Consider the following 11,028-nt stretch of genomic DNA (forward strand, 5'->3'; position numbering starts at 1 on the left):
TGAAAAACAAATATAAGTATTCACAAAAAAAAAAAAAAAGCAAACAAGTTACGTGGAATAACCAAAACTCTAATTGAGTCCAAAAAAAGAAATCAGCAGCACAAACTGATGACAATGAACCGACAAAAGCGGGAAAAAAATAAATAAATCGCACAACTAAATAAAGCAAATTGACGAGACACCCCTGGGCAAGACACATGTGACTGGACGGAGCTGATTGGCTGACACAAGGAACAGGCCTGATAAGACCAGGTGGAAAGGAAGAACTAACAAGTCGACATGACGTGAAAAAAGGGCCACAAAGACAAAACTAAATTTAAGCGAAACAAAGTGGCCAAAAACAGATCAGTCTTTGTTTTCCGACCAATTTTTACACTCACATGTGACACTTGAGAATATTTTAAGAATAATGCCTGTGCACACTGAAGATCGCCATTGTTTAACAATAAATCCACATTTGCGTCGTGGAGTGTGTATGACCTTCGGGATTCCACCGAAATGCACACACAGTCATCAAACGATACTACATCCCAAGAACTGGCAAGAATTTCAGGGGCGTGCTATTTAAAGCAAAGAAAAAGAAGCAGGCGTCTTTTATTAGTCCTGCCGGGGAGAATTCAATTTCACACTCATTGTTTCGTTCGTGCTCATACACAAAGATGCCCGAGCGCGCAAAAGGCCAGAGATGTCAGCGAGAGGCGAGCAGTGCAAACCGTATCCAGTGTCTTGCTGAAGGGCACCTCAGAAATGCTCCGAAGCACATTTCCACATTTTCTCCCGCTCTTTGCCCGGCTCGTGTCTGCGGAGAGAAGGAGTCTTTGAATGAAGCGATAGGATGTTGTGCCCGAGGGAAAGCCCGTATGTGCGTAATCCCACCTGGTACGCCTGTTGAATATGTATTGTTCTTTGTAGTGCAGCACTAAGTGCTAATGCAGGATGTAAAATGAGAACTAAAGTGGGATGGGGTTGCTCCGTGCGTGTGCGTGTGTGCGTGTGCGTGCACAGAGGGAGCCTTGAAAGCACAGGTGGAAGGCAACTGCAGCAGCACAGTGCAAACAACCGGGCGATTGTTGTCGCACACACGCGCGCACGCGCACGCACAGGCTGATCATCTGTTAGCGTGATTAGCAAGACAAGCGCACGCATCTCATGAGAATTGGAAAGTAATGCCCCGTCATGCTCCTGTCGCGATTATTAGATTTATTGCATATGTTCAGATTTCAACAAAAATCTGAAACTGGATGTGCGTCAATCTTGATTCGACTACAGTAATCATATACCCGAAGAATAGTTGATCTAATATTGTATTTTGAATATTTTGTTTTCATGACTTAATTTCTGTTTCATTTGAGGTGACTCAGAAGAATCATTTCATGACTAGTAGGGATCAATGATGGGTGAGTGGCCCCTTGAATTATATATATATATATTTTATTTTTTTATTTTTTTTACAAATCCCAGGCAATCTTCAAAAACGCTGATAATTATTCAATTATTCAACACACATTTTTCATAGAAAAAAAAAATGTTAGAATTGAGAAAAAAAAATGCAGAAAAATCCAAACTGTGAAAAACTACCGAGAAAGTGAAAGAAAAAAAATGTGTCTGTGATTATGCAAATCCATGCATGCTGAACTGCTAAAATGCTGGGGTCGACTGTCGTTTTAAGTTGTAATATCACAAATCACCACTAGATGGCAGACATCTCTTAAAGCCTCAACACATCAATCCAATGTCGGTTGTCGGAAAGTCGGTACTCGTCGTCTGATTGTTGTCGCGAGTAACGTTGTAAAGTCGTAGTCGTTGATGGGGCGTCTGGGGGGGCATGTTCGTCCGATTCAATATGTACTATTGGGTCGGGCTATCGCCGCCAATGGCAGGGAGGGGTACCTACTTATTTAAACATTTTAGTCTCCCAATGGCAAACTTGTCCCAAGGCATTTAATACAAGCAACCAATAATAGTTAAGAAGAAGAAACGCCATGCGGGAAAATGAATGCAACATGTATCTTTTTGACAGGAGGCGGAGAGTTAAGAATGTACAGATAATACTTTTTTTTGTAGGGTCAATTGCGATCATGTGAATTATTACAGCATGTGTAGCAGTGAGTGAACGCAGGTGCTAAAGTGGCCCTGCTGTGTGTATTTATCTAAGAAACGACGAGTGAGTGAGTCATGAGAAAGTTCTCGTGTGCACTCATTTGGATTTGGAGCTAAAGACACCGCGTGATCTGAGTCTTTTCTCAACAATGCTTTGGTACTTTACAAATAAAAAAAAGAACTCAATCTCAAGGCATTTTCATTGTTTCCGCGTGACGCTCTTACTCCAGTTCAAAAACGATTTGACCATCTTCCGCTTTCACGCTACGGATGAGTGTTCCTTGAAAGCATCGTTTCCTGACATTTGACAAATATGCTTCAACCACACAAGGCAAGGGATGTCTGCTTTGACTTAAGAGTGGTTAACCCACAGCCTCTGTTAGCTTCTGCAGAGGAGGAATTCATGTGTGAGTCATTCGTCATTTGCAGTTTTTGGAGCCTTTAAAAAACCAAATATGTATGAATGCTTAAATGCTTGAGTAGACCTACGAGAGGAATCTCAGTTTGTTCACATCCACGTTGTTCAACTTTTAACTATTTGACCTTTAATAAACCACTTAGTTCATGTGTTTGTTTTATAATTATGTCTGTTTGTTTACCAAAATACGACCAAAATCCATATTTTAATTTTGCTGTGGTAGTGAAGAAATGTGTTTTCACTCTGACGGTTACTGTCCACTTGCATTGGGAATAATTACTTTAATTGAATGAAGAGCGCTCCATTTCATTTTATCATTAATTGGTACAAAGAGTAAACTTTACCTCTAAGTTTTATTCATATTCACAAAATGAAAAAATAATAATAAAATAATGAGGAAAATGTTAATTTTGGGTGTCACAGTGTCCTTAAGTGTAAATGTGCAGCTAGCCAGTTCGGTAGTTAGCAGCTAACGTTAGCGCAGTCGGCGCTTCACGTCCTTTCTGAGGTCACTTGTTTCGAAATCTTGCAAGAATCTAGAAAGTGTTGAAGGCCTTGAAACTCTTTTTGTAGAAACTCTCCTCCTCCTCGTGTGCATCTTCATCCAAAAATCAACCCCCCTGCTTATCACAACATTATCTCAGCATTCCGATGCTCTGAACTGGAACATGCTCATATTCTCAGACGACGCCTCCGCTGTGTGTGTGTGAGATGCAGGTCAAAAAAAAAAAAAAAGGGAGTGGCAGATGTTCCCATTTGCTCAGCCGAGTAGAATGAGCGTCTCCTCAAGGCGCATCCGTGCTCGCCTCCTTCCGTATCAAGTGACCAACACTCCAAAGGCTTTTGTGGACGTTTAAGGAAGTGCGCAGGAAGAAGCTGCAAGAGGTGACGCTCGGAATAAAGTCAACACAGAGGAGGGAGGGATGGGGGGGGGACTTGAGGTGGGGGTTCTACTGAACCGCTAAGAGCGCCTTTCGACGACCACCTGTTGATTCAGTTCCACATGACCCCACCGGGGTGGGATCAGATAGGATGACCAAGAGGAGGAAATGGAGAAGTGGAGGTGTGGGAACATGAACATTTATCTATTTTTTTTTTCTGCTAACACACTCTCTATCACACTACCGAATCTTCTTTTTGATACTAAGACGCTTTCATCAAAACTGCCGAAATGCTCTCTCACACACACGACTGAAAAGTTGTTTTCAGTATTTTATGAGCATATTTAGATAAGGTGTGTAAAAGTCAGTACCGTGTGAGAGCATGCCAGTAATGTTTAAAAAGTGTGTTTCAGTCACGAGAGCGAAAGCGTTTTAGTAGTGCGAATGAGAATGATTAAAGATGTGTAAAAGCGTTTCAGTAGTGTGTGTGAGAGTGTTTCAATTAGAATGTCGAAACAAAATAATTTTCCTTAGTTGCCCGTGAGGGCATTTCAAATATATATATGAGTGATTCAGTAGTGAATGTGAGCGGGGAAAAACAATCGTAGTGTGTGTGTAATAGTGTTTCATTTATGTGTGTGAGAGCAAAATAATTTTGAGTAGTGTGTGTGAGAGCGTTTCAGTAATTTTTCCGAGCAAAAACATTTCACTCGTGAGCGTGAGAGCATTTAGATGGATGTCTGACCGAAACAATTTTCATGAGTGTGTGCAAGGAGTGGGCAAACTATGGCCCCGGGGCCACATGCGGCCCATTAAACGTTTTGATCCGGCCCGATGAATTTGAAAAAAATTAAATGAATAAACCTTGTTAATGTTTTATTTTCTAAATACTGTGGTTTTTCAAAGACATATGTATTGTTGAAATGCTTTTGTTCACTTTCATTTAAAAGAGCGTTTCAGTCATTTTTACGAGCAAAAACAATTTTCAGTAATGTGTGTGACAAAATTTCAGTTGTTTGTCTAACCAAAACAATTTTCATTAGTTCTTATGAGAGCATTTCAAGAGTGTATATGAGCAAATAATTTCAGTAATGTCACGTGAGCGTTCATGTTGTGTGTGTGTGAGAGTGTTTCTGTGGCGCAATTGAGCAAAAAAATTCCAGTTGAGTGGCACGAGCATTTCGGTAATGAACACGAGTGGAAACTATTTGTGTGACAGCATTTCGGTACTCGTGTGTGAGATTTTTCTAATGATCCATGCTAGCATTTCAGTGCGGATGTCAGAGCATTTGAATAGCAAATATATATGAAAAAGAATGTTAAGTGTGTGAGAGTGTTTCAGCTGCGGTGTGATTTGTAATGTGAGCAAAAAAAAAAAAATTCAGTCTAATGTGTGAGAGGTAACGCTGAACTCTCTCCTCGAGCGTCCCTCGTGCGCGCGAATGGTTAGAAAATGAGAACGATTAGTGCTGACCTGCTGCTGCCAGCAAAATAGTCGAGGCAGCTGCTCGTTCCACTGCAACTATTTCCAGTGACTTTGTGCGTGTGAGAGGCCTGCTCTCGCTTGTTGAAGTCCTTCATCAAAAGCGAGCGTTTCTCAGTGGCTGATAAGCAAAACTAAGCTGTAATTACCGGCAATATTTGACAAGCAATTTTTCATGGTCCTTGTTTAACACTCGCCCACACGTTCCTTGATGGAATTTATCTTATTAGCTTTTTTTTGCCACCAAAACACGAGTGTGCAACTCAAATGCTTAGATACATTAAACGGAAAGCATGTTATTGTTATTAGACGATCCCTAGCATGTATTGCTTCCCGCATGTAACGATAATTTTTTTTTTTTAATTATGTAACAGAAAATGAGTGAAAGGAGACAACACTTCATGGTGTCAATGTCGAGCTTTGAATATTATCCGGATTCAGACGTCAATCAAGGCAAAAACTTTTGACAGTTTAACTTGACTTTCGCTTTCGAGGGCGACATTACGAGAATGTAACGGTCAGTCAGCAGCCAGCATATGCTTGTCGTTAGCAGCTGCGCACCTTTGAACCAGTTCTACACATTGACCCACATATCACAACTAATGAAGTCTGCTCAAGCGCCAGATCCGTCCCTGGACCTCACTACAGGAGCTAATGTCACTTAATGAGAAAAATGCTTCATCCATGAAATATAAAATATTTGGGCGACTGTTAGAATATTTTTAAAGGTTCATGTGGGCATAACGAGAGATGTCCACATAGATTTGGTGACGAGTGATTGGAGATTTCTCACATAATGTGCTTTTTTTCCATGCTCATGATGAGTCTCGCGTGTGTTCTGCTCTCGTTATGTACAAATACGTACATATTTTTACAGACATGTCAAGCCATATAACACACCAAAAAACTCAATCTTCAAAATTCATTTACTCTTGCCAATATTGACATATTTGTTGTGTACAGGACTGTGCACTTTGCAAAATTATTTTCATTAAGGCTGGGTTGTTGTATATGAGTCGGTGTCAAATAAAAAAATAAAAACAACTTTATCATATCTCATAAAAAAAATTTAAATTATTAATTTTTTTTCAATATTTTTGTGGTGTTTTTGTTAGTTTTGGAGGTTTATCTGTCTGTTTATCTGCCAAGAAGGAGTTATGCGATTGGTATGAAATAATGTGACATACATGAAAGTCATTGAAATATGTAAGTTATGTGACATATGAAAGGCCTGAGGCATATCTAACTCATGTGACATGTAAGTCATGTCAGGCTGCGTGTAGGTCAGGGGTCTCCAATCCTGTTCCTCGAGGGCCGGTATCCTGCCAGTTTTACATCCATTCCTGCTGCAACACACCTGTTTCAAATAATCAGGATTGTTATCTAGATTCTGCAGAGCTTGCTGATTATCTGATCATTTGAATCAGCTGTGTTGCAGCTGGGAGGGATGGAAAACGGACATGGCCCTCGAGGAACAGGATTGAGGACCCCTGGTGTAGGTCATGTGAAATGCAGTTGTAAGAAATATAATAGCCTTTTTGTACGTGAAAGTAGTGATGGGTAAATGAAGCTTCAAATCTGCTTCATAAACCAGTTGTAGTATTTTTGGACTCCAGTAGATGGCGCTCTCGGTTCAACATTGGGCTGAAAGCAAACTGCCATTATTTAAACCCAACAGTGCCATCTACAGGACTCAAAAATACAATAACTGGTTCGTGAAGCAAATTTGAAGCTTCATTTTCCCATCACTACGTGAAAGGCATAAATCCTTGCACGTAGGCGAGTTTGACCTGGTGTTGGTCATTTCGGAGATGAGCCCTGGTCCGGAAAGAGGGAGGTCTGCGCCGCACTGGGAGTCACCACAGCTAATTTCAGTCATGTGGCGTGTGTGAGTCATATGAGGGTTTAAGTCATGTGAGGTGTCCCAGTCATGTGACATATCGAAGTCAAATGACAGGTGGAGGTCATGTGATGTGCGTAAGATATATGACATATGTAATTGCATGTTATTGTGTGAGTGGAGTTTTTACGCTACAAACATCGTTGTATATTTGTTGTCCAGCATCCAAAGGGTGAGGCGAGCACTTAACTCAAACCCTCCAAATGAGTCCTGATCGATCGCAATTGTCCTCGCCCTTCTTTGTTTTTCGAGCATTTCCTTGATTCTGCTTTTGGCTTTTCTAACCTCCCACCAAATTCCAACCTATCATTTCCTGTGTGGGAGCGAGGGCCGGGTGCTGAGCAGAGGCAGAGCGCACGACATAATGGCTCTTTGTACACCACCAGCGCCGCCTCTTAGTGACTAAGGCACATACATAGGGACTGTTTTCAAACGTACATCAGCCACCCAAAGGCTCCGGCCCAAGTCTCAGCCATTCACGTTGGCCCACAGGCTGGCTTGTGGAGGCGGGGAAGTGGCCAAATCCAAAATAGATGGACGGCAAAGAAAGATGTAAACACACAAGCTTGTCTCTTATTTTCCCCTGAAAAGTGAACATGCCTGCAAAAAAGATTTGCGGAGCCACATCATAACCCAGAGCTTCCTACACTATCCTGACACCCACCATAACAACATTAAATGCACACGACAGTAAAAAATAATTATTTGTAGAGCAAAGAAGAGTACAGTATGACGTTCGACCTTTGTAAATGTTTTACTTTGTCCATTTATCTACATGACCTTTGATTGCGTGTATGACTTCATGTTATGTGTCACATTCGGCACTTGTGACAGATCGTGTTAATGTGCTTTACATGACAGCGTCCTGCTTAATGACTATTACACAATATATTTGTGCCTTTTTTGGAAATTAATTCCAACAGAATTCTTATTGGCTTTCATTTCATGGCATTTTATATATATACTATATGAGACAAGTAATTACTGCATTATTATCATTGTAGATCTGGAGCCCTCCCACCATGGGCTTTATTGCAAATTGAGTTTTCTCGTCTACTTTAGTATGACCACCAAACTTGCGAAACATTAGCTAGAAATTGCTGAAAATTTCAAACTATTTTTTTCCCGCCCAGCTGTGTCTGTAAGACACTGATTTTCTTTGCCTGGTGTTTTCACTGAATATTCATAACTGATGATGGGATGCTTGTGTTCCCAAGTGCAATTCAGGAAGTGAAAAGCACACCATTAAATCACAACATTGCCCTCAAGGCACGTTTGCCAGATAATCAACAAGTATTCAGCTTGAACCACAAATGAGGCTTAGACATTCAAGCTCACAACTTGGGGAATAAAAAGAACAAAAAAAATTGTCTGAGTTTCGTTCACAAGCCAGGAAATAAAAAAATTTAAAAAAGTCTGCTAACTATCCAGTGAGCTGACCATGAAACTTCTTCAGCTATTCTTGTTCTCACAACAATATCTTCAACTGGGTATATTTATGTCTTTAAGTTCTCTTTGGTGCTGTCCGCGATTTTTGTGGTTCCTTTACGCCACGTGCCAAAATTTTATTTTATTTCAAACCGCATAATTTTCAAAAGGTCTGATAGCATAATGCTTACACGCAATATAAAACAGCAAAAACGTGTCCGCTCAATTTAGTAATTTTTTAAAAATAATTCTCATTAATGGGTTGCCTGTACTGCAAAAAAAGATCATAATAATGATAATAATAATAATAATAATAATAATAATAATAATAATATTAATAATAACAAGAATAATAATAAATTATAATAATAAATAAAAATATATATAAAAAATTTTGACATTAATGTTTTCCACAAGCCTGCGATGATGGGTAAGTTAACAGAACTAGCATTGATGTTGCTGTTCTTAGGATAATAGACATCATAATATAGCCCCAAAGTCATCAAATATGATTCTCAAAAATAATGATGATGATGTTAGAATGACGAAATATAATTAAAAGTCACGTTTAGCTTGAATGCCATGAGATTTGGCTTTGAGTACAAAATGCTTGGCAGCAAAAGAATGAGGCATCTTCACCACATCAAATATGGTGGCCATGTTGACGTATGATTCAGCGCTCAAGTAGCTGCATTTACGCACCGCTCACAAAAGTTATTATTGAGCTCTCTGGGAAAATTCTGGATGAAAAATGAAAATGCACTGTGTAGCTGCCGTCAAAAAGCAGCTCATTTATTTATATTTTCACATGTTATAATCCGCTCAGCATGATGACAAGGACAGTAGTATACAAAACAATTTTGATTTGATTTTGATTTTGTCTTTCTTCGACCACTGCACTATGAGCACTAGCACAATGTCATGTGATTTTTTTTTTGTTTGTTTTTTGCAAAAATGCAATCCCACAATGTGAAGTGGCAGTCCCAACTTCCATATTTATCTTCAATGAGTCTCCAACCTATGACCCACCCGCGGGTCTCCAGAGAAGCATTACTCTGCTGAAATAACCCTGCTGTATGTGTTTGGTTCTGTGCTCCTATGTATGGCACAGCATGGAATGTTGGGAGGATACAAACAACAAAACAAGCACTTATCAGTGTCTGAAAAAAAAACAACATTCTTTTCCGTTCCCTGCTAAAAGAAGAGGTTTTTCCAAATGTGAAAATAAATGTATCACAATTAAGGGCCTTTCGTGAGCAGCGCTCTGTCTCCCTGTCTCTGTCTTGTCCCAGTCTGCTCTGCTTCTTGTCAGCCTGCAAAGAGGCCATCAATTAACATTCCCAGTGGTGGCCTGCGAGGGCACTAAATCACATAAGCAGTCATACTCCTCTCTAGCTTCTTAAAGAAGACGCCAGGCTGCGGGAGAGGATACATGAGAAAAGCCATGAACGGGTGTTCATGTGTTGGAACTCAAGTGTAAGAACTAACATTTTCTTGTAGCCCATTTGTGTCTACAAGTGTAAGACTTGTAAAATCAGGCTACATGTACTATAGAAAGAAGACCAAAGCTATTCAATGACAACAGGTTAAATTGATAGAGATAGTCGTATAAGATATATTTTTTTTAATGCTGCTGCTTATCAGACATTAATATTGTAACATGAAGACACTTTGGCCATTTTAATATCGTGATACCGCCATTATTGTTCCATCCCTAATAAAAGCCAGATGGACGGACTTTTTATTTTACTTGGCTTACAAGCGTCATTAAATCAAAAAGCACTTTGCTTTTGCTTGTGTGTGCTGGGGTCACCCACACATAAATCACCCTCATGTTTACTGAATTGAGGGCTTAGTCTAATTTCACAATTTTCAGAGGCGTACCCCCGCGCCCCCTGTATTTTGGTCAAATTCCAAATCGTACTATTTTTACCATTACCAAAAATACAATTATTTATCATTTCTATAGTGGCCCGTCGCACTTGGCACATTTTATCACAATGCAATTAAATCCATGTCGTTGGAGCCACGTTTTTTTTTTTTTAGATTAGCTTCAATTGGACATAGTATATATTGTACTTTCGTCATTTTTAATATTTGGAACGATTGCTTCCCTTATGCGTTGTTAATGGTATGGCAAGCTCGTAGACTCAGTGTTCACTGATTGAATTGATATCAGGTGTGTTGAAATGGACGCACAAAGACGAGAGGCGATCATATAGTTTTTCAACCACTTATACTTTCACTTAGACTGACCCTTACAACGTTCATTTCACTTCGACACCAGTCATTTCTCAAGCTATTATTCATTTGGGGTCGCGAATCCGTATTTATTTTTTTTTAATATGTTTGGATGCCAATAAAAAGCCATTGGATTATTTTTTTTTAAAACCAACGACCGTTTGATTGATTGCTGGAAAAGCGTCTGTGAAAACATTTAACCCTAAATTAGCCGTCTTGTGGTTTGGACATTGAAAGCCTGGAACACGTTATAGCCTTAATTAGCTGTGTCATATGGGGAGCTACTGACCTCTTGTGGCCACTGAGTGGACTGCAGGCACTTGTTGACCCAATCCATCTTCTTGAGCGTCGTTCTCATTAGGGCATAGTTGTTCAACTCCAGTCCTGGAGAGCCGCTTTCCTGTATGCTTTCAATCTCGCCCGGCTGTAACACACCTGATTCAAATGATCAGCTCACCAGCAAGCTCTGAAGAAGACTGTTAATTATCCAGCTCATTTGAATCAGGTGTGTTACAGCCGGGAGAGATGAAAACATGCAGATGGTCGGGCAGACATGCCAATCACGATTGAATTGTAC

General features: G+C 40.0%; 1 long non-coding RNA gene across 1 annotated transcript; it reads right to left on the reverse strand.

Moving 5' to 3' along the window:
- Positions 1-8,968: 8,968 nt before the first annotated feature.
- On the reverse strand, positions 8,969-10,905 carry LOC148339642 (uncharacterized). The gene is made up of 2 exons (XR_015842620.1): positions 10,741-10,905; positions 8,969-9,523 (listed from the first exon to the last, which is right to left on the reverse strand). It is a non-coding gene; the product is annotated as an uncharacterized LOC148339642 (long non-coding RNA).
- Between the last annotated feature and the right edge of the window lie 123 nt (positions 10,906-11,028).

Source organism: Idiotropiscis lumnitzeri, chromosome 3 (genome assembly GCF_059441095.1).
Source record: "Idiotropiscis lumnitzeri isolate Australia: NSW breed Sydney's pygmy pipehorse chromosome 3, RoL_Ilum_1.0, whole genome shotgun sequence".
Classification (NCBI taxonomy): Eukaryota; Metazoa; Chordata; class Actinopteri; order Syngnathiformes; family Syngnathidae; genus Idiotropiscis; species Idiotropiscis lumnitzeri.